The 24,650-nt window shown below is 41.7% G+C and overlaps 1 protein-coding gene across 16 annotated transcripts in view; it reads left to right on the top strand.

Moving 5' to 3' along the window:
- The window catches only part of VPS8 (VPS8 subunit of CORVET complex), a 275,359-nt gene that overhangs the window by 22,456 nt on the left and 228,253 nt on the right, over window positions 1–24,650 (top strand). For 9 of the 16 annotated variants that reach the window (XM_049881085.1, XM_049880987.1, XM_049881006.1 and 6 more), the window contains exon 1: window positions 23,161–23,574. The exons of 1 other annotated variant lie outside the window; for it this stretch is intronic. The gene's annotated coding sequence lies outside the window, so the exon portion shown is untranslated. 6 more of the 16 variants (XM_049881026.1, XM_049881042.1, XM_049880997.1 and 3 more) reach the window with 4 other exon arrangements.

Genomic DNA, 24,650 nt, shown 5'->3' with positions numbered 1-24,650 from the left:
CCTCTCCAGAGAGTAAACTATATTTTGCTGGGTTGGGTGGAGAAAGGCACCTGGCCACAATGGTTGGGAGACAGGAATCAAACATTCAACTCATTGTTTTCAGCCCAACCCCATTCCATCAGCTTCAGGGTTACCTGATATCTCAATCTTCTAAACGTTTGTTTCATTTTTTCCATCTCTAATTAGTTTGTTTCTTGAAATTTCTCCACCCCCTGGCAGGCAGCTTTCTCTTCTCAGCTCAGTCAGTTAATACGTACCCAACAACTATCCATCTTCCGAATGCTATTTTTGGAATCCTCCAAGGCTATCCTCTTTTCCTTTGTTGCTCTAGTCCTGTGGGCTCACACTTTATTACTTTCCTGTCATTTTAGGAACAGAGTCAAATGCATATGGTTAATGTGCCAAGTTTAACCAGAAATTCCCTTCCTGTTCTGGCTGCCTTGCCTCTAAGCCTGACTCATATTTCCAGTCTCAACAGCTTACTATTCTCCAGACAAACTCAGCTCTTTCTGGCCCCCTTACCTTTGCTGATAGTTTCCGGAATTCTCTCCTCACCTCTTTTCCATCCTTCAAGGTTAATCTTAACTATCATATCCATGAGATCTTTTCCAATCATCACTGTTAGAAAAACCCTGCCCTCCCTTAACGTCCATTACAGATTTCACCACCGTCCGTTATAGATTTCACCACTCCTAAGGTACCCCACCCACCACCGGTCTGTCGGTGTGTCATACTGTGGTGGCTAGCATGTTACTATGATGCTGGAAACTATGCCACTGGTATGTCAAATACCAGCCGGGTCACTCATGTTGGACAGGTTTCAGTGGAGCTTCCAGACTAAGACAGACTAGGAAGAAAGGCCTGGTAATCTATAACTTCTGAAAATTAGCCAATGAAAACCTTATGAATCTCACCAGAATATTCTCTGATATAGGCACAGCATCAGGAAAGCTCAATTGCTAGAAAAGGACATCATGGTTGGTAAAATGGAGGGTCAACACAAACAAGGGAAACTCTCAGTGAGATGGATTGACACAATAACCGCAACAATGGACTCTAACATACCAACAATCATGAAGATGGTACAGGACCAGTCAACATTTTGTTCTGTTTTACATAAGGTTGCCATGAGTCGGTACCTACTTGATAGCAAGTAACAGCAATAACAAGGCACCTATCAAACGGTACCTACATCCATCACCTCTCCTATTAAGTTCCTTGAGGGAAGGAAAAATAACATCTTTGACTTCCTTTCAACCAGTTGTTGATTGATATATACTTATTGAATAATAAGAATTATAATCACTAAATGTCTGCTCTTTGTGTACCAGGCATTTTAACTCCATTGGCCTCTAACGCAGTAATCCTCCAAGGTAGAGCGTTATCCTCAATTTCTGGATGAGGAACCTGATCTGCCAAGAAGTTAAACAACTGCCCCAGGTCACGCAGGCAGTAAGAGGCAGGGTCAGAGTTTAAACCCTGGTCTCTGTCTCTAAAGTCTGTTTTTTTTTAAATGTTGTTGCTGTGTTTGTTTATTATCTCTGTTTCATGAACTTGGGCATTGAACATTTTTCTCCCATCCGTGTGTTCATTTCACCACCTCGAAAGTGTGGGTGTTAGGTGGTTATCTTGCTCGTTCCAAACCCTTGTTCCTACAACTAGAACCCTTAGCTTGGCCCTGTGGATCCATATGTCATTTACTGGACATTTATACTCTGCCGAGCAATTAGTAATAAACTGTATCCAAAAAAAAAAAAAAAAATTTTTTTTTTTTTTTTTTTTTAAGAGCATGGCTCCCAAGACTGGTTCAAATCCTGGCTCCTTTGCTTATTAGCTACGAGTGTGTGTAAGTTACAAGCTCTCTATGCTTCATTTCCTTCTCCGTAAAATGGACATCGTATTAGTACATGCCAGATAAGATTATGGGGGAACCAAATAAATTAAGTCATGTAATTGGCTTAGAAGAGTATGTTGCACTTTATTAATATTAATTCATGTTTCCTATTATTACCAGAAGCCCTGGTGGCATAGTGGTTAAGAGCTACCACTGCAAACCGTAGCAGTTCGAATCCACCACGTGCTCTTTGGAAACCCTATGGGGCAGTTCTACTCTGTCCTATAAGGTCGCTATGAGTCAGAATTGACTCGACAGCAATGGGTTTTATTATTACCATATACTTTAATCTCACATAACTTACCTTTACACCAGCCCTGTGAGGTAGAAACTATTATCCTAACTTTGCAGGTAAAGAGTGCTACACAGATACAAATAGTTTCACTGCAAAGCCTTGTTATTAACCACTACGCTACAGGGCCAGAAGAAGAGATGAAATTCGTGGACATTTTCCAGGCTTTTAAAATTTGGTGAATCTATGAACAAGAGATCTCCAGAGCAAGTCCAGAAGGGATGTGAGAACACCATTACCGTGTAGGCTGGCAAGCAGTCTGGGAACCTGGGCTCCAGCCCCCATAGCTGTGTGCACCTTTTCCGGGCCCCACTTCCCTCATATGTAGGATGAGAGGCTGCATTGGCCTTCACCAAGAGCCCTTCCAGATCCTTTGCAGAATCCCAGCATAGCCAGGGTGTTATCTGCTGAATGCCAGCACCATCTGGTGGCCATGGGCCATAACCCAAGTCCCATGCCTCTCACTGCCACCTAGTGGTCACGACTGCATCAGGTTTCAAATTAAAAACACAACTATTTTTGACACTTTCACACAGGTTATCTTCACAGCAACCCTGATAAGACAGGTGTTGGTAACTGTTATTTATTGACAGTAAGTTGGTGCCTAAAGAAGTCAGATGAATGCATGGAGTCACACGGTGAGCTGGTTTGCAGTCAGAGCCAGGTTAAGCTACCCCTGAAACAGATACGAATCTCTGGGTAGCAAAATGGTTAAGTATTTGGCTACTCACCAAAAGGCTGGCAGTTCAGATCTACCCAGAGACATCTCAGAAGAAAGACCTGGTGGTCTACTTCTGAAAAACCAGCCACTGGAAACCCTCTGGTGCACAGTTATACTCTGAAATACATGGGGTCGTCGGGAGTCAAAATGGACTCAACAGCAACTTTTTTTTTTGTCTGAAACAGATTACCAGAAAACAAACCCATTGCCTTTGCACTGATTCCCACTCATAGTGACCCTACACGACAGAGTAGAACTGCCCCATAGGGTTTCCAAGGAGTGGCTGGTAGATTCGAACTGCTGACCTTTTGGTTAGCAGCCAAGTTCTTAACCACTGCACCACCAGGGCTCCAAAACAGATTACACATATATTTATTGAGAACCTACCAAATCCAAGAGCCTTCACATAGGTTATTTCACATTGTCCGAACATACGAGATTCAGTGAGGTTAAGTAATTTATACAGCACAGATTATGTCAGACGCAGGGCTGGAACCCAGACTCTATGACTCTATCCCACCACACATTCCTTCCTCCATGCGCAGAGCAGGTCCTGAAGCACACAGAACAACCAAGTCTTCTGCTATCCAGAATTCTGTGATTCTTCTTCAGGACTGAATCTCTAATTTTTAGCTGGGCAGATAGCCACCCAGAATAAAGGCTACATTTTCCAGCCTCCCTTGCAGCTAGATATGGGCCAGTGATAAGTAAGGAGGCCTGGTGTGTGGAATTTCAGGAAAGAGTTTTTGAAGGAATTGGGCATACCTTCGTTTGGTAGGTAGCTTCTAAAATGGCTCCCAGTGACCCTTACTTCCTGGTATTAATGCCCTTATGTAATCCTCTCTCCATAAGTATGAGTTGGAGCTAGTGCTTCTAGCAAATAGAATGTAGCAAAAACAACGGGCAGTTATTTCCAACATCAGCTTACAACAGACTATGACTCTGTCTTGCTTATACTCTTCCTGGCTCTTCTTGCTCTGATTAAGCAAACTACTATGCTGTGAGCCACCTTTTGGAGAAACCATGTGACAAGGAACTGAGAGGGCTTCTGGCCAACAGCCAGTGAGCACCTGAAGGCCCCAGTCCAACAGTCTGCAAGGATCTGTCAATAACCATTGGACTGATCCCGGAAGCAAATCTTTTACAAGTTGAGCCTTGAGATGACTGGCAGGCCAGCATCTTGACTGCCATCTTGTAAGAGACCCTGACCCAGAGGACCCAGCTAAGCCATACCAAGATTCCTGAACAACAGGAACCGTGAGATAATAAATGTTATTGTTTAAGCCTTTAAGTTTTGGGGTAGTTACACAATAGATAAATATTGCACATTTTTCCTCCTTTTTCTCTTCCTTGGTATTTGGAAGGTGGATGTAATGGTTGGAGAAGACATCTTATAGACTACGAGCTGTTGTTTTTAGGTGCCATCGAGTGGCTTCCCACTCATACAGACCCTATGCACAACAGAACAAAACACTGCCCGGTCCTGTGCCATCCTCAAAATTGTTACTATGTTTTGAGCCCATTGTTGCAGCCACTGAGTCAACCCATCTCCTTGAGGGTCTTCCTCTTTTTCTCTGACTCTTTACCTTCTCCAGGGACTGGTCCTTCTTCATAACATGTCCATGGCTGTAGTCTTTGATCTTCATCAGTAAGTGCTTCAAGTCCTCTTCACTTTCAAAAAGCAAAGTTGTGTCATCTGCATATCATAGGTTGTTAAGGAGTCTTTTTCCAATCCTGATGCCACATTCTTCTTCATATAGTCCAGCTTCTTGATTATTTGCCCAGCATACAGATTGAATAAGTATGGTGAAAGGATAGTACCCCCATGCACATCTTTCATGACTCTAAACCATGCAGTATTCCCTTGTTCTGTTCGAATGACTGCCTCATGGTCTATGTACAGGTTCTCCATGAGCACAATTAAGTGTTCTGGAATTCCCATTCTTTGCAATGTTATCCATAACTTGTTATGATCCATCCACACAGTCAAATGCCTTTGCATAGTCAATAAAACACAGGTAAACATCTTTCTGGTATTCTCTGCTTTCAGCCAGGATCCATCTGACATCAGCCATTATATCTGTAGTTCCATGTCCTCTTCTGAATCCAGCTTGAACTTCTCTCAGTTCCCTGTTGATGTATTGCTGAGATCACTTTTGAATGACCTTCAGCAAAATTTTTACTTTTGTGTGATATTAATGACATTGATAATTTCTGCATTCTATCAGATCACCTGTGGAATGGGCACAAATTATGGATTTCCTCCAGTCAGTTGGCATCAGATAGACTTGGGAATTGAGGCCTCACACGGAAGAACAACAAGATGGAAGGAGTCTGGGTCCTGACACAGTGGAGGACTACTATTATTTTGAATTTCTTTCACTCTCAGCTGAACCCACTTCTTTCTTTTTCGTGTTAAAGAGGTTGTGTGTGTCTTTTTATGTGAGCAAGGCTATCCCAAGGCAAATGAGTGAATTAGGTCAAGTTTGCCTCTGGTGCCCTTCCACCTGCTGTTTTTTCATCTTCTTTACTCTTTCCTTGCCCTTTCCTCCCATCTGATTATTCCCAGTCCTCTTGGGTAACGGCCTAGGGTCTCCTTTGCAGCCCAGATCTCAGCCCTGGACCTCCCTCCACCTTCTTTCAACTCTTTAGTTCCTACTGGGCTCTGGTGATGTCAGTTGAAAGCTGGTAAATGCTGTGCTTATTTGCTTGCAGGAGTATTTGAGGGGTGCCTGGGATGGGGCTAGAGTACAAAACACTTGAAGCAGATTTCAAATGATGACATTTCTGGATTGATGAAATTGTCAGAAGGGGAAATCATTTTTAAATAGTGAGATCTAGGTTTCCCTTAAGTAAGCAGACATGGGCTGCTACTCAAGCTCAAGGGAAGAGGATGTGGAAAGTCAGTAGAAGGAACATGGGGGATGAAAAGTGGAAGGCAGTCTGATGTTGAGAATACGAAAGGATAGAGAATATAGAACTTTTTTCTTTTATGATTCTCCAGGAAACAATTTATGATTCCTGAGTTCCCTATCCCCTTTCCCTCTTTTTTTCCTATTATAGTAATATTTGGGTATAAAATTTGATTCTTGCTAAAGGTCAAAAGAATTTGGCCTTTTGAGTTCCCGTAATTCGTTTCTATTATGGATCTTAATGAATATTGCATTTTTTAAGTGTTTGTCTTCCTGGCCAGGGATTGGGAACTATTTCTTATTCATACCTGTGTTTCTGTGTTCCTAGTACCAAGCATGGAAACCCTGGTTGCGTAGTGGTTAAGTGCTACAGCTGCTAACCAAAGGGTTGGTAGTTTGAATCCACCAGGTGCTCCTTGGAAACTCTATGGGGCAGTTCTACTTTGTCCTATAGGGTCGCTATGAGTCAGAATCGACTCAACGGCAACAGGTAGTACCAAGCATGGTGCCTGACACACAGTAAAAAAAAAAAACTTTTTTTTTTTTTTTTACAGTAGGCACTCAATAAATGCTTATGTTTGCTGTAAGGGGGTTCTTTATTACTTGGGCCCTGCTTTGGGAAGCATCCTCAGGTCAGTGTGTGTGGCTCCTTCCCCTGCCCCCCCCATAGAGACTGTTGTTGCATTCATTCATTTATTCATTTAATAAAATGTGATGAAGTTCCTACTATGTGCCAGGTACTGTTCTAGATACCGATACAAGTATAAACAAAACAGGCAAAAATCCATGCTCTCATGGTGCTTATGTACTAGTGCAGAAGGCAGAAACCCAGCAGGTAAGTAAGTAAAATACATGCTATGTTGAGTGGTGTAAGTAATACAGGGAAAAATAAAGCAGAAGAGGGTGGCTAGGGAGTCCTGGGGGACGGGAGGGTGGACAGGCTTTACTTCGGTGACTGGAGAAGAGGTAGTCCACACTCCCTGGATGTTCTGTGGGCTCCCCTACACTTCCTGGCCTCCCTTGCAGTATGGCAGGGCCAAGTGGCTGGTGCTGGCCAATGGACTGTGAGCAGAAGGGGTACATGCCATTTTCAGGCCAAGGCAATACAGAGTCAGTGAGCCTTTTCCATCCCTTTCTTCCCCTGCCTTGGGGAGCCTGGAGGCCAAATGTTCAGATGAGAGCTCGGATGGAAAGAACCTGGGTCCCTGAGACCTAAATGGAGTAGAGTACTCCCTCCCTCTCTGCCTTGAATTTATTGCCCTGACTAATGCAGTGACATCTGAGCAAAGCTCTGAAGAAGATGAGGGAGTGAGCCTGTGGCTGTCTTACCGGGAAGGGCATTTCAGGCAGAGGGAGCGTGAGAATGGCATCTGTACTAGCTTGAGGAATTTACAGGCAATCAATTTCATTCTCTTGGGTGTTTTGACTCAGTTAAGAATTCTGTATACCAGGTTCTTTAAAAACGGAAAGAGGCCAACTTATTTTGTGGTTGTGGGCAAAGAAAGAAATGACACTGACTACCCATCTCCTACTCTCTGCCCCTTGTTCCAGGGTACCAGGTATTTTTCAGGATGTTGTTGGTGTTATTGTTGAGTTGGCTCCGACTCATGGTGACCTTATGTATAACAGAACAAAACGTTGCCAGGTCCTGTGCCATCTTCATGATCATTTTATGTTTGAGTCATTCAGGATAGATGTGGCTTGTTCTAGATGTGATGTTAATAGCAAGGTCTGGACCATGATTTCCATCCTTCCTGTCTTGGGGAAAGCTGGAGGTGTAAGGCTGGGTATCAGGCATCACCCAATTCCAGCAACCCTTGGGTGATGTTCCCCTTTCAGCTCCTGCCTCTCAGTCAGCCCTCACTGATTCCCATACTTCAAGACTCTTCCATCCCATGTAGGGGCTTTTTTCTCATTGGCTTAATTTCTCCTAAGACCACAGAAGTTCCATTTTAAACTCTCTACTCAACTGCTTTGTCTTACTTAAAGAGACAAGTTTAATAAACCCAAACATTCTTCAGTCTAGGTCTTACTGACCTGTACAAAGTTAACTCTGACAAATGGCACATTTTATGCCAAAACACACTCGTTGAAACCTAAACATAGCATGACTTTTGGTTCTTTTTCCAAAGGGAAGAAAATCATAACACCATTCTGTGTAGAATTCTAAATATAAGCTGACACCACTTTTACCTTTTTTTCCCCCTTAAATCCCAACCCCGATGTTTAGATAATTAGAAATGAAAATTTAAGAACCCCCCTATACCAATGTTTCTCAAACTTGAATAATGCTCACATTCCTTATAAGGGATAAAGGTTCTCAAAGATCTCTAGGGTTGGCTTAAATGATGATTTTTTAGAATGCTGTATATATACATAGAAACAAACACGAAACTAAGAAAAGACTTTATTTTTATAGCTTTTATGCATGTATAAAACCAAAACAGATTATAAATTTTATATAAACAAAACTACCAAAGGAGGGCATTCAAATTTCAAATCCTAGTGACCTGTAAACATTATTCAATTATGTTATTGGTTTGATATAAGGGTTTCTCGTGAAACTAACTGGCTCTTCACAACATGAATATTACACTGACTGCAACAGCAAAGACCTGTTTAACCACATACCACACGATGACTCAGTCCTCCCAACCTTTGTTAGTACAGTACACCACAATATAATCTGGCTGTAACTTGGTGTGACCACATCATTTATTTTCTTAAATCCTTCTCTGTTGTCCTCTTTCAAGTCTGCAACAAGTCACTTAGCACTGTTCGCCAATCACAGATCCAAGCATAGACAGTGAAATCGCATTCCTAGACCAACTATAAAGGGTTGATGAGTTTATATTCCGCCCTGCTAACAATCCAATGGAGCCCTGGGGGCGTGGTGGTTAGAGAGCTTGGATGCTAATCAAAAGGTCCACAGTTCAAATCCAGCAATTGGTCCTTGGAAACCCTATGGGACAATTATCCTCTGTCCTATAGGGTTGCTATGAGTCGGAATCAACTTGACAGCAATGGGTTTGGTTTTCTGGAACAATCCAGCAGGAATCCCTGGGTTGTACATGTGGGTAAGTGCTGGCCTACTAACCAAAACGTTGATGGTTCCAAGTCACCCAGAGGTACTTCAGATGAAAGGCCTGGTGATCTGCTTCTGAAAGGTCACAGTCGTGACAACCCTACAGAGCACAGTTCTACACTTGGGGTTGTCATGAGTCGGAATCAACTTGACAGCAACTGTTTTTTTTTTTTTTTTGATTACTAATTCAACACAAATTAAAATGAGAGGCCATTTTACCTATCAACTTGGAAGAGCTTTTTAAAAAGTTCAAATAAATGCTGGTGGGTATATGTGACGAGCCCTCTTGAGCACTTACGGCAAGAATGAAAACTGGCTTGACTTTTCTGGAAAGCAATTTGGCAATCCATAGTTACCTCTGACTCGGTAATTACACTTACAAGTTTCTACCCTAAGAAAATAAAAATATGACAAATATTTCTGTATAAGGATATTCGTGGCAATGTTCTTATTAACAGTGAAAACTAGGAAACACCTGAAATGTCCAAAAGTGTCCAAAAGTAGAATAAATAAATAAATTGTACGATCAACAATTACGCAGCCATTACAAATAATGTTTCTGAATAATTTTAATGATAGTGGAAATGCTCAAGATATAACACTGAGCAAAAACAAGGGCTGGAAACAGAACTGCATATTCTGTATACTCAGGGGCAGATCATCCAATAGGCAAGGTAAGCCTACCCTTCAGCCGAGCCGTAGACAGGTCCATAAAATAAAAAATAACACCAGAGAGGAATGTGGTCCTTAGAACAATCAATTATACAAGACTAAAAAGGACAACGTTTGCCCAAAAGCAAAAATGGGAAGGCAGGAAGGGGTAGAAAGCCAGGACAAAAGGAAATGGGGAAACTACGACAGAAATGGGGAGAGCGTTCACACATTGTGGGGAATGAAACCAAAGTCACGAAAACTTTATGTACAAACTATTAAAAAGGAAAATAATTTGCTCCGTAAAGTTTCACCTAAAGTACAATAAAACATTAAAACAACAAAAAAAGATTTTGCATGGATGGCATCTGTCTTTCTCCTAACCCCACAGCACCTTCATATAGAATCAAAGGCCTATTTTTTTTTTTAATAATTTTTTTGTGCTTTAAGTGAAAGTTTACAAGTCAAGTCAGTCTCTCACACAAAAACCCATATACACCTTCCTACACACTCCCAATTAAAAAAAAAAAAAATTTTTTTTTTTTTTTTACTCTCCCCCTAATGAGACAGCCTGTTCTCTCCCTCCACTCTCTCTTTTCCTGGCCTTTTCGCCAGCTTCTAACCCCCCCTGCCCTCTCATCTCCCCTCCAGGCAGGAGATGCCAACATAGTCTCAAGTGTCCACCTGATCCAAGAAGCTCACTTCTCACCAGCATCCCTCTCCAGCCCATTGTCCAGTCCAATCCATGTCTGAAGAGTTGGCTTCGGGAATGGTTCCTGTCCTGGGCCAACTGAAGGTCTGGGGGCCATGACCACCGGGGTCCTTCCAGTCCCAGTCAGACCATTAAGTCTGGTCTTATGAGAATTTGGGGTCTGCATCCCACTGCTCTCCTGCTCCCTCAGGGGTTCTCTGTTGTGTTCCCTGTCAGGGCAGTCATCGGTTGTAGCCGGACACCATCTAGTTGTGGTCGCTGGTTCATGTGCCCCTTCTGTCTCTTGGGCTCATAATCACCTTGTGTCCTTGGTGTTCTTCATTCTCCTTTGATCCAGGTGGGTTGAGACCAACTGATGCATCTTAGATGGCTGCTTGCTAGCGTTTAAGACCCCAGGCGCCACTCTTCAAAGTGGGATGCAGAATGTTTTCTTAATAGATTTTATTATGCCTATTGACTTCGATGTCCCCTGAAACCATGGTCCCTAGACCTCTGCCCCTGCTACTCTGGCCTTTGAAGCATTCAGTTTATTCAGGAAACTTCTTTGCTTTTGGTTTATTCCAATTGTGCTGACCTCCCCTGTATTGTGTGCTGTCTTTCGCTTCACCTAAAGTAGTTCTTATCTACTATCTAATTAGTGAATACACCTCTCCCACCCTCCCTCCCTCCCCCGTCTCGTAACCACAAAAGAATGTTTTCTTCTCAGTTTAAACTATTTCTCAAGTTCTTATGTGGTCTTATACAATATTTGTCCTTTTGCAACTAATTTCACTCAGCATAATGCCTTCCAGGTTCCTCCATGTTGTGAAATGTTTCAGATTCCTCACTGTTCTTTATCGATACGTAGTATTCCATCGTGTGAATATACCATAATTTATTTATCCATTTGTCTGTTGATGGGCACCTTGGTTGCTTCCATCTTTTTGCTATTGTAAACAGTGCTGCAATAAACATGGGTGTGCATATATCCGTTCGTGTAAAGGCTCTTATTTCTCTAGGATATATTCCAAGGAGTGGGGTTGCTGGATCGTATGGTAGTTCTATTTCTAACTTTTTAAGGAAGCACCAAATCGATTTCCAAAGTGGTTGTACCATTTGACATTCCCACCAGCAGTGTAGAAGTGTTGCAATCTCTCCACAGCCTCTCCAACATTTATTCTTTTGTGTTTTTTGGATTAATGCCAGCCTTGCTGGAGTGAGATGAAATTTCATTGTAATTTTGATCTGCATTTCTCTAATGGCTAATGATCATGAACATTTCCTCATATATCTGTTAGCTACCCGAATGTCTTCTTTAGTGAAGTGTCTATTCATATCTTTTGCCCAGTTTTTAACTGGGTTATTTGTCTTTTTGCAGTTGAGTTTTTGCAGTATCATGTAGATTTTAGAGATCGGGCACTGATCAGAAATGTCATAGCGAAAAACTTTTTCCCAGTCTGTAGGTAGTCTTTTTACTCTTTTGGTGAAGTCTTTGGATGAGCACAAGTGTTTGATTTTTAGGAGCTCCCAGTTATCTAGTGTTTCTTCTACTTTCTTTATAATGTTTTCTATACTGTTTATGCCATGTATTAGGGCTCCTAACGTTGTCCCTATTTTTTTTTCCATGATCTTTATCATTTTAGATTTTATATTTAGGTCTTTGATCCATTTTGAGTTAGTTTTTGTGCATGGAGTGAGGTAGGGGTCTTGTTTCATTTTTTTGCAGATGGATATCCAGTTATGCCAGCACCATTTGTTAAAAAGACTGTCTTTTCCCCCTTTTAACTGTTTTGGGGGCTTTCTCGAATATAAGCTGCTCATATGTGGATGGATTTATGTCTGGATTCTCAATTGTGTTCCATTGGTCTGTGTATCTGTTGTTGTACCAGTATCAGGCTGTTTTGATTACTGTGGCGATACAATAGGTTCTAAACTCAGGTAAAGTAAGGCCTCCCACTTTGTTCTTCTATTTCAGTAATGCCTTATTTATCCAGGGCCTCTTTCTCATCCATATGAAATTGGTGATTTGTTTCTCCATCTCATTAAAGAATGTTGTTGGGATTTGGATCGGAATTGCATTAAATGTATAGATCGCTTTTGGTAGAATAGACATTTTTATAATGTTAAGTCTTCCTATCCATGAGCAAGGTATGTTCTTCCACTTATGTAAGTCTCTTTTGATTTCTTGCAGAAGTATACTGTAGTTTTCTTTGTATAAGTCTTTTACATCTCTGGTAAGATTTATTCCTAAGTATTTTATCTTCTTGGGGGCTACTGTAAATGGCATTGATTTCGTGATTTCCTCTTCAATGTTCTTTTTGTTGGTGTAGAGGAATCCAACTGATTTTTGTATGTTCATCTGGTATCCCCATACTCTGCTGAACCTCTTAGTTTCAGTAGTTTTCTAGAGGATTCCTTAGGGTTTTCTGTGTATAAGATCATGTCATCTGCAAATAGAGATACTTTGACTTCTTCCTTGCCAATCTGGATGCCTTTATTTCTTTATCTAGCCTAATTGCTCTGGCTAGGACTTCCAGTACAATGTTGAATAAGAGTGGTGATAAAGGGCATCCTTGTCTGGTTCCCGATCTCAATGGGAATGTTTTCAGGCTCTCTCCACTTAGGGTGATGTTGGCTGTTGGCTTTGTATAAATGCCCTTTATTATGTTGAGAAATTTTCCTTCTATTCCTATTTTGCTAAGAGCTTTTATCATGAATGAGTGTTGAGCTTTGTCAAATGCCTTTTCTGCATCAATTGACAAAATCATGTGATTCTTGTCTTTTTTTTTATTTATGTGGTGGATTACATTAATTGTTTTTCTAATGTTGAACCATCCCTGCATAACTAGTATGAATCCTGCTTGGTCATGGTGAATTATTTTTTGATATGTTGTTGAAATCTATTGGCTAGAATTTTGTTGAGGATTTTTGCATCTACATTCATGAGGGATATAGGTCTATAATTTTCTTTTCTTGCAGTGTCTTTACCTGGTTTTGGTATCAGGAATATGGTGGCTTCATAGAATGAGTTTGGTAGTATTCCATCCTTTTCTATGCTCTGAAATACCTTTAGTAGTAATGGTGTTATCTCTTCTCTGAAAGTTTGGTAGAACTCTGCAGTGAAGCCGTCCCGAGCAGGGCTTTTTTTTTGTTGGGAGTTTTTTGATTACCTTTTCAATCTCTTCTTTTGATATGGGTCTACTTAGTTGTTCCACCTCTGTTTGTGTTAGTTTAGGTAGGTAGCGTGTTTCTAGGAGTTCATTTCTTCTAGGTTTTCAAATTTGTTTTAGTTTTTCTTAGTAATCTGATATGATTCTTTTAATTTCAGTGGGGTCTGTGGTAATATTGCCCATTTCATTTCTTATTCGGGTTATTTGCTTCCTCTCCTGTTTTTCTTTTGTCAGTTTGGCCAATGGTTTATCAATTTTGTTGAGTTTTTCAAAAAAACAGCTTTTGGTCTTGTTAATTCTTTCAATTGTTTTTCTGTTTTCTATTTCATTTAGTTCAGCTCTAATTTTTATTATTTGTTTTCTTCTGGTACCTTTGCGTTCTTTTGTTGCTCTCTTTCTATTTGTTTAAGTTGTAGGGATAGTTCTTTGATTTTGACCCTTTTTTCTTTTTGGATGTGTGCATTTATTGGTATAAACTGGCCTCTGAGCACTGCTTTTGCTGTGTCCCAAAGGTTCTGATAGGAAGTGTTTTCATTCTCATTGGATTCTCTGAATTTCTTTATTCCATCCTTAATGTCTTCTATAATCCAGTCTTTTTTCAGCAGGGTATTGTTCAGTTTCCAAGTGGTGATTTCTTTTCCCTGCTTTTCCTGTTATTGATTTCCACTTTTATGGCCTTATGGTCAGAGATAATGCTTGCAATATTTCAATGTTTTGGATTCTGCTAAGGCTTGCTTTATGACCTAATATGTGGTCTATTCTAGAGAATGTTCCATGTGCACTAGAAAAGAAAGCATAGTTGGTTGCTCTTGGGTGGAGTGTTCTGTATATGTCTACGAGGTCAAGTTAGTTGATTGTGGCATTTAGATCTTCCGTGTCTTTATTGAGCTTCTTTCTGGATGTCCTGTCCTTCACCGAAAGTGGTGTGTCTACTATTATTGTGGAGCTGTCCATCTCACTTTTCAATGCTGATAGAGTTTCTTTTATGTATCTTGCAGCCCCATCATTGGGTGCATAAATATTTAATACGGCTATATCTTCTTGGTGTATTGTCCCTTTAATCATTATATAGTGTCCTTCCTTATCCTTTCTGATGGATTTAACTTTAAAGTCTATTTTGTCAGAAATTAATATTGCCACTCCTGCTCTTTTTTTGATTGTTGTTTGCCTGATATATGTTTTTTCCATCCTTTGAGTTTTAGTTTGTTTGTGTCTCTAAGTCTAAGGTGTGTCTCCTGTAGGCAGCATATAGACAGACCTTGTTTTTTAATCCATTCTGCCACTCTCTGTCTCTTTATTGGTGCATTTAGTCCATTTACATTCAGAGTAATTATGGATAGGTATGAATTTAGTGCTATCATTTTGATGTCTTTTTTTGTGTGTTGACAGCTCCTTTTTCCCACTTGATTTTATGTGCTGAGCAGATTTTCTTTATATATTGTCCTTTCCTCATATTTGTTTTTGTTGATTTTGTTTCTGCGGAGTCTGTATTTTTCCCTTGTATTTTATTTTGATGAGTAGGATAGTTTGTCTCCTTTGTGGTTACCTTATTATTTTCCCTTATTTTTCTAAATTTATAACTAACTTTTATTTCTTTGTACCGCCGTATCTTCCTCTCTTTATGGAAGGTGTATGATTACATTTCTTAGTCCCTCTATTATTTTAAAGTTGTCTTCTTTTATATAATAACATCGCCGTTACCCTGTGTTGTGCTTTTTTTTTTTTTTTTTTTTGCATTTCCCTGTCTGGGTTGACTTCTGGTTGCTCTGCCCAGTGTTCCAGTCTTTACCTAACCAAAGAACTCCCTTTAGTATTTTTTGTAGTTTTGGTTTGGTTTTTATGAATTCCCTTAACTTGTGTTTATCTGGAAATGTCTTAATTTCACCTTCATATTTAAGAGACAGTTTTGATGGATATACGATTCTTGGCAGGTAATTTTTTCCTTCAACTTCTTAAATACATCATCCCATTGCCCTCTTGCCTTCATGGTTTCTGCCGAGTAGTCCAAGCTTATTCTTATTTGTTCTCCCTTGTAGATGACTTTTCTTTTATCCCTCGCTGCTCTTATAATTCTCTCTTCATCTTTGGTTTTGGCAAGCTTGATTATAATATGTCTTGGTGACTTTCTTTTAAGATCTACGTTATGTGGAGTTCGATGAGCATCTTGGATAGGTATCTTCTCATCTTTCGCAATATTAGGGAAGTTTTCTGCCAACAAATCCTCAACAATTTTCTCTGTATTTTCTGTTATCACTCCCTGTTCTGGTACTCCAGTCACTCGTGGGTTGTTTCTCTTAATAGAGTCCCACATGATTCTTAAGGTTTCTTCATTTTTTTATCTGATTTTTCTTCAAATATATTAGTGCCAAGTGATTTATCTTCGAGTTCAGAAATTCTAGCTTCTACTTGCTCAATTCTGCCTCTCTGACTTTCTACTGAGTTATCTAATTCTGTAATTTTATTGTTAATCTTCTGAATTTGTGATTGCTGTCTATGGATTTTTCCATCTTATTAAACTTTTCATTATGTTCCTGAATAATCTTTCTGATTTCTTCAGTTGCTTTATCTGTGTGTTCCTTGGCTTGTTCTGCGTATTTTGAAGGCCTATTTTCAAATGCACAATCCTTGACAGGGGCAGATGACTCAGTAGGGAAGGTAAGTAGGGTTTGTTGTCGTCATAAGGTGCTGGTGAGTCAGTTCCAACTCACAGCAGCCCTGTGTAAAACAGAACAAAATAGTGTCCAGTCCTGCGCCATCTTCACAATCATTGTCATGCTTGAGAATATTGTTGGAGCCATTGGGTCAATCCATCTCCTTGAGAGCTTTCCTCTTTTTCACTAACCCTCTACTTTACCAAGCATAATGCCCTTTTGCAAGGACTGGTCTCTCTTGATAACATGTCCAAAGTATATGAGACATAGTCTTGTCATCCTTGCTGCTAAAGAGCATTCTGGCTGTACTTCTTCCAAGACAAATTTGTTCGTTCTTCTGGCAGTCCACGGTATATTCAATATTCTTCACCAATACCATAATTCAAAGGCATCAATTCTTATTCGGTCTTTCTTAATCATTGTTCAGCTTTCATATGCATATGAGGTGACTGAAAACACCATGGCTTGGGTCAGGTGCACCTTAGTCCTCAAAATGACATCTTTGTTTTTTTAATACTTTAAAGAGATCTTTTGCAGCAGATTTGCCCAATGTAATACATCGTTTGATTTCTTGACTGCTGCTTCCATGGGTGTTGACTGTGGATCCAAGCAAAATGAAAAGCTTGACAACTTCAATCTTTTCTTTGTTTCCCATGATGTCACTTATTGGTCCAGTTGTGAGGATTTTTGTTTTCTTTATGTTGAGGTGTTTTTTAAAACCATACTGAAGGCTGTCGTCTTTGATCTTCATTGGTAAGTGCTTCAAGTCCTCTTCACTTTCAGCAAGCAAGGCTGTGTCATCTGTATGGCACAAGTTGTTAATGAATCTTCCTCCAGTCCTGATGCCCTGTTCTTCTTCATATAGTCCAGCTTCTTGGGTTATTTGCTTAGCATGCAGATTGAAAGAGTATGGCGAAAGGATACAACGCTGACGCACACCCTTCCTGACTTTAAAGCACACAGTATCCTCTTCTTCTTTTTGAACAGCTGCCTCTTGATCCATGTACAGGTTCCTCACGAGCACAATTATTTCTGTAGTTCCCCATTCTTCACAATGTTGTCCATAATTTGTTATGATCCACACAGTCGAAGGCCTTTACATAGCCATAAAACACAGGTAAACACCTTTCTGGTATTCTCTGCTTGCAGCCAGGGTTCATCTGACATCAGCAATGGTATCCCTGGTTCCACGTCCTCTTCTGAATCCAGCCTGAATTTCTGGCAGTTCCCTGCTGATATGCTGTTGCAGCACTTCTGCATGATCTTCAGTAAAATTTTACTTGCGTGTGATATTAATGATATTGTTTGATAATTTCTGGAATAGACTCAACGGCAACAGGTTTGGTTTTTTCTCAATGCTTTCAGTGCAGCTTGAACCTCTTCCTTCAGTACCATGGGTTCTTAATCATATGCTACCTCCTGAAATGGTTGAACTTTGACCAATTCTTTTTGGTACAGTGACTCTGTGTATTCCTTCCATCTTTTTTTGATGCTTCCTCAGTTGTTTAATATTTTCCCCATAGAATCCTTCAATATTGCAACTCGAGGCTTGAATTTCTTCTTCAGTTCTTTCAGCTTGAGAAATGCCAAGTGTGTTCTTCCCTCTTGGTTTTCTATCTCCAGGTCTTTGCACATTTCATTACAATAGTTTACTTTGTCTTCTCGAGCCACCCTTCGAAATCTTCTGTTCAGCTCTTTTGCTTCATCATTTCTTTCTTTTGCTTTAGCTACTTTATGTTCAAGAGCAACTTTCAGAGTCTCTTCTGACATCATTTTGGTCTTTTCTTTCTTTCCTGTCTTTTTAATGACCCCTTGCTTTCCTCATGCATGATGTTCTAGATCTCATTCCCCAACTTGTCTGGTCTTCAGTCATTAGTGTTCAATGTGTCAAAAGAGATTCTTGAGATGGTCTCTAAATTCAGGTGGGATACACTCAAGGTTGCACTTTGGTTCTCATGGACTCGTTCTAATTCCCTTCAACTTCAACTTGGATATGAGTAACTGATGGCCTGTTTCACAGCCGACCCCTGGCCTTGTTCTGACTGATAATATTGAGCTTTTCCATCGTCTCTTTCCACATATGTAGTCCATTCGATTCCTGTGTATTCCATCTGGTGAGGTCTACGTGTATAGTCGATATTTACGTTGTTGAGAAAAGGTATTTACAATGAAGAAGTCGTTGGTCTTGCAAAATTCTGTCGTGATCTCCAGTGTCGTTTCTATCACCAAGGCCATACTTTGCAACTACTAATCCTTCTTCATTTCCAACTTTCAAATTCCAATAACTATCAACACATCTTCATTGCATACTCGATCAATTTCAGACTGCAGAAGTTTGTAAAAATCTTCAGTTTCTTCCTCTTTGGCCTTAGTAATTGGTGCATAAATTTGAATAGTTGTATTAACTGTCTTCCTGTAGGTGCATGGATATTATCCTATCACTTACAGCATTGTACTTCAGGATACATCTTGAAATGCTCTTTTTGATAATGAATTCAACACCATTCCTCTTCAATTTGTCATTCCCAGCATAGTAGACCATATGACTGTCTGATTCAAAATAGCCAGTACGAGTCCATTTCAGCTCACTAGCGCCTAGAATATTGATTTTTGTGTCTTCCATTTCATTTTTGATTACTTCTAATTTTCCTAGATTCCTAGATTTACTAATCTGTAGTGAAAAATTTCATTTGCATTTCAGCACATCTTTGGATAAGCATAGGTTTACTTGTGCTTACTTACTAACCTGTAGTGAATGATTTCACATGGGTTTGTTCACTACAGATTAGTAAGTAAGCACAAGTAAGCCCATGCTTACCTTGCCTATAGGATAATCTGCCCCTGTGTATAGTTTCATTATGTTGACAATGTAAATGCACAAAGAAAAAAGCCCAAATAAAATAAGCCAAAACAATGACCATTTATCTATGGGTTGTGGGTGATTTCTGCTTTACTTTTTTTTTTTTTAATTTTGTGGTGCAAGTATTGACAGCGTTGTACATGTAGAAACTTGAATCGGTGTGTGTTTTTGCTGTGTATATTCTCAATGCAACAAAAATTAAAAGAAATTATTAAAAGTGTATGTAACAAAACTTTTGTCATTTTAACATTTTTGGCATGTAAAATTTAGCAATATTATTTTTATCACATTGTGCAAACATCACCACTATCCAGTTCTAAATTTTTCCATTACCCTTAATAGAAACTCAGTGCCACCTCAGGGATGACTCACCTTCCCCTGTCTGTCAAGCTGATTTTGGCCCTATGTGACAAAGAACTGCCCTATAAGGTTTTCTAGGCTGTAATCTTTACTGGAGCGGATCACCAGGTCTTTTCCCACAGAACTGCTGGGCGGGTTTGAATTGTCAGCCTTTCAATTAGCAGCTGAGCACTTAACCACGGTGCCACCAGGGCTCCTCTGCCCCTGGTAACCACTAATATACTTTTGTCTCTACGCCGTTGCCTATTCTAGATATTTCATATAAGTGGGATCATACAGTATTTGTCCTTTTATGATCAACTTTACTCAGCACGTTTTCAAGGTTCATCCATGTCATAGCATGTTTCAGGACTTCGTTGCTCTTTATGGCTGAGTAAATATTCAATTGGATGTATACAGCATATTTTGTTTTTGCATTCATCGGCTAATGGACATCTAGGTTGTTTGCACCTTTTGACTGTTAAAAGTGCTGCAGTCAACAGTAGTGTATCTGCTTTACTTTTTATATCCCCTGGCTTTTCCAAGTTTTCTATAATAAGCATAAAATATTTTTATTTTTAATTAATGAAAACATCCCTGGAAAGGATAGTGCATGACCCTATTTCCCTCTGTGAACAGGGGTACGTACAAGGGCTGTTACTTTGGAGAGCTTTGAGAAGGCAGCTTAGACTGTTGTAAATCACTCCTCATGGTGAGTTAAATCTGCTTCCCCAAATGTCCACCCACAGGTCCTAGGTTTACTTTCTAGAGCTACAGAGAATAAGCCTGTGATTGCTGTAGGGATATTTCAAAAAGGCCAGTTAGCAATCACTACCCCTCTACCTCCCCCCGCCTTTTCCCCACCTCTGCCAATTTCCTTTCTGCCCAACACTTTCAACAATTCTCTGTCAGGAGTTTCTGGTCTCACCAGCCTGATTACCTTGTTCTAGACAGATTTTTAACAGTTTCCCTCTCAAAATGTGATGTTCAGAACTGAAGGCAGTTTCCAGGCTTCTAATGCACAGCTGGGGGCATTGGTGGTTCAGTGGTAGAATTCTTGCCTTCCATGCCAGAGACCCAAGTTTGATTCCAGCCAATGTACCTCATGTGCAGCCATCACCTGTCAGCGGTGGCTCAGTGTGCTATGATGCCGAACAGGTTTCAGGGGAGCTTCCAAATTAAGACAGACCAGGAAGAAAGCCCTGGCTATCTACTGCAGAACATCAACCAGTAAAAATGCTACACGGGTCACAGTGGTCTGATCTGAAACCGATCATGGGAATGGTCTAGGACCAGGCTGTGTTTTGTTCTGCTGTGCGGGGCTGATTCAACGGCAACTAACAACAACGACGCACAACTATAACCATCGCATTCCTCTGCTCAAGAACCTCCAGAGGCTTTTACCAGAAGAGCGGGGCCCCCAGCTTAGCATTCAATGTCTTTCTAGATCTGTTTCCAGCCCAGTCTTTCCAGCCTCATACTCCACTGTACATCTAACACACTCTATACCAGTGCTTTCAAACTATGGGTCACTATGCATTAGTAAAGTCAGGAAATCAATTTAATTACCAGTGTTAAAAAAGAGAAAAAGAAAAAGAAAGTAGACTAGCATAGTGTTATGGATTGAATTGTGTCCCCCCAAAAATGTGTGTCAACTTGGCTAGGCCACAGTTCCCAGTATTGTGTGATTGTCCACCATTTTGTCAGCTGATGTGATTTTCCTATGTGTTGTAAATCCTACCTCTATGATGTTAATGAGGCAGGATTAGAGGCAGTTATGTTAATGAGGCAGAACTCAATCTAGAAGATTAGGTTGCATCTTGAGTCAATCTCTTATGAGATATAAAAGAGAGAAGCAAGTAGAGGGAAGGGGCCAGGGAGGGGGAGCCTCATTACCACCATGAAAATTGTGCCAAGAGCAGAGTCCGTCCCTTGGACCCAGGGTCCCTGCACTGAGAAGCTCCTGGACCAGGGCAAGATTAATGACAAGGACCTTCCTCCAGAGCCGACAGAGGGAGAAAGCCTTCCCCTGGAACTGGGGCCCTGAATTCGGACTTCTAGCCTCCTGGACTGTGAGAGAATAAATTCACGTTTGTTAAAGCCATCCACTTGTGGTATTTGTTACAGCAGCACTAGATGACTAAGACACATAGAAAATAGCAAGTTGTATCACACATACTAAGGGCAACTACAGTTTTGAGACATATATTTAAAAATTATATATACTCCATATATACACTCTGTGCGTGTGTACACACATACATACATACTTGGTTGAAACTTTGTACTGTGACTGGTGATCAAGAGTTTGAAAGCCACTGGCTACACCACAGCCACACAGGGCCAGCAGCCGGCCCCTTGCTTTATTGTGCCCTTGACCCCACTGTTCCCTCAGGCATTCTCCCTGCTCTCTGCCTGTTGGAATCCTTCATGCCTCTGATAAAACCCCACCTCCCCCCTGAACTGTTCTCCCATTTTCCCTTATCTGTGACCCTACAGGAAACCCTGGTGGCGTAGTGGTTAAGTGCTATGGCTGCTAACCAAAGGGTTAGCAGTTCGAATCTGCCAGGTGCTCCTTGGAAACTCTATGGGGCAGTTCTACTCTGTCCTGTAGGGTCGCTATGAGTTGGTATTGACTCGACGGCACTGGGTTTGGTTTTTTTGGTTTGGTGACCCTACAAGGATACTCCCACAACTTTCTTATGCCACTCTAAACAGTCTGCCTTGTATTGTAGTTATGTCTGTACACTGAGTTCTCAGAGAGTACCTGAAGGGCAGGGCTATGTCTTACTCACCTGTGGGGCCCTCAGAGGCCCAGAAGTGTAGTGAACATGGTTGATGCTCTATATATGTTTGCCAACTGAATAGTCTCTGTATCTACTTCCCAGAGCAGCATTTTCTGGTGTTCTTCCTACTTCTGTTTTCTTGACCACAGGCCCCATCAACTGTATGATCTGTGCCCTGAGGCCAGTGTTATCTGCTCCATCCCAGTGGCTCTAAAAACCTGCTTGTCCTGAAAGTTTTCACCTTTCTTCAGGAGGAATAATGAGTATACATTTTATTCCATTTAAAGACGTCTCCTTTATTCCTAGTGTGTCCCTCCTACATTTTTGGTGTTAAGATGTATTTATTTATTTTTTTTTTTGCAGGGCAATATTGATAAATTAGAAGAGTGTTGAAGTGTGTGTGTGTTCTTTTTGTCCATATTTGCCAATAAAGAGCTATGTTCACCCTCAAGGTGCCCTGGAAGCACAGTAGTTAAAGTGCTCGGCTGGTAACTGAAAGGTCAGTGGTGCGAAACCCCCATTTGCTTCGCAGGAGGAAGATGTGGCAGTCAGCTTTAGTAACGATTACAGCCTTGAAACTCTCTGGGGCAGTTCTATCCGGTCCTATAATGTCGCTATGAGTAGGAATCGACTCTAGGGCAGTGGGTTTTTGGTTCATCCTCGAAAAACAGACAAAAAATTAAAAAAATATATATTACCTGTTGCAGCCTCCAAAAGCTCGAGCATCATTGCTCTTTCACGGCTGGGTGAAGATTAAGTTCACTTTCTTGAAGGCAGCGAGATGAATTAGTTTCAGCTCTCAAGGACTGCTCTTTATTGGTCTGCGCGCTTGCTCGGACGTAGAAAGCCAAGGCTTAGAAGGTCTTTTCTACCCGTCTCAGTTACCCGAGATGCTTATCAGACACTAAGCATGAGGGTCAGCGTGTCTCTGGCCCTTTAAGTGGGGCGTGGCGTAAAGGCGCGGACCGCCCGAAAGCGAGATGTAGCGTGCATCAAAGCGGAAGTGTGGCCATTAGGGCAGGGATTGCGCGTGCGTGACGCTGCAGTAGGGGGCGGGGTCACGTGGGGCGGGGTCCCGGGCCGGAAGGGCCGCAAACTCAGGTAACGAACCTCCGGGAGCGGGCCACCTGGGGCGGGGACAGGGACCGGGGCCGTACCGGGGTGGGAAGGGCGCTCGCCCCCTCCCGGAGCCTCGGCCCTTTCCCCACGCGACAGCAGCGCGGCCTCGGGGGCCGACGAAGCAGGCGCTTGCTGGGCTCCTGGACCCGGGCCCACAGGGCGGGGTCGCCTCTGCGGGCGGGGCCGTGTCCTGTGTTGGCCGCTCTCGCTGGTTGGTTCCAGGTGGGCAGGAGGCTGAAGGACCGGTGCGTTCCGTTCCCCTGATTGTGAACTGGAAGGCGGGCGACCAACTGACCCCCGTCCAGGTGTGCACCCACCTGTCAGCCTGGGAAAGGAAGAGATATTGGCTTCTCCAGCCCCGAGGACTGAGATGAGTGTGTCCCCGAGTGAGGCCGAGGCTCAGGTGGGGTGTTCACCTCTCAGGATTAGTGAGCACCCTGTGAGGCTGGCTCCTTCTGCAAGATGCAGGCAGCAGAGTGATAGGTGGGCCCCTAAAATTCGAGGCCACTCCTGTGCCTTGGCTAGTTCTCTAAGCGTGGTAACTGGGAAAGGAGGGAAACAGCTGTCCAAAGTGAATGGCTGTGTGAGATGGGTGTGCTTCCAAGAGGGTGGGATGGGGTGAGGAAGGGCCAGAGACAGGTTCTCTGGCGGTGGGTAACAGGAACAGCCCGAGGAGTCTTCTTAAAATTGGCATGCCCCCTGCATCCCCTCGTTAGTTGCCCTGGAGTCAGCTCTGAGTGGTGGGGACCCCATGTACAACAGAATGAAATGTTACCCGGTCCTGCACCATTTTTCCGATCGTTGGTATGCTGGAGTTTATTGTTGTGGCCGCTGTATTTTAAGTGCCTCTCAATCTTGGGGGTTCATCTTCCAGCACTATAATGGGCATGGTTCTGTTGTTATCCATTGAGTTTTCATTGGTTGATTTTCAGAAGTAGATCAGCAGGCCTTTCTTCCTAATCCATCTTAGTCTGGAAGCTCTGCTGAAGCCTGTCCACCACGGGTGACCCTGCTGGTATTTGAAATACTGGTGGCATAGCTTTTAGGATCATGGCAACACAGAAGCCACCACGGTAGACAAAGTGACAGATGGGTGGTGGCTGCATTCCCTGTACTCCTTAAACTGGGCATAAAGGCTTTTGTCTCTCTGCATGACCCACCCCTACCATCCCCCGCCCCCAAAAAAACAAGCAAAAGAAGCATGGTTGTTAGTTTGTGGGGCTCACTCTGCACCAGATGTCTGAGTTTGGAGGAATAATTATATTTCAGGCATGTGGGTATATGTTTGAAGTATATCTAATAGAAATGGTGATGGAACATATATGGTGTTTGTGTAGTACCTGGGTCTGCTCATGGTTAAATTTAAGCAGAGGGTCATTATTGAACCTCTGGCAATGGCTGGTCCATTCCATAGAATACGGAATAAAGAGAAATGGAAGACAGAATGTTCTGTTGTACTGTTGGGCTTCATGTGGTCAA

Source organism: Elephas maximus, chromosome 1 (assembly GCF_024166365.1).
Source record: "Elephas maximus indicus isolate mEleMax1 chromosome 1, mEleMax1 primary haplotype, whole genome shotgun sequence".
Taxonomy (NCBI): Eukaryota; Metazoa; Chordata; class Mammalia; order Proboscidea; family Elephantidae; genus Elephas; species Elephas maximus.
This window is presented reverse-complemented; position numbering and strand designations above follow the sequence as displayed.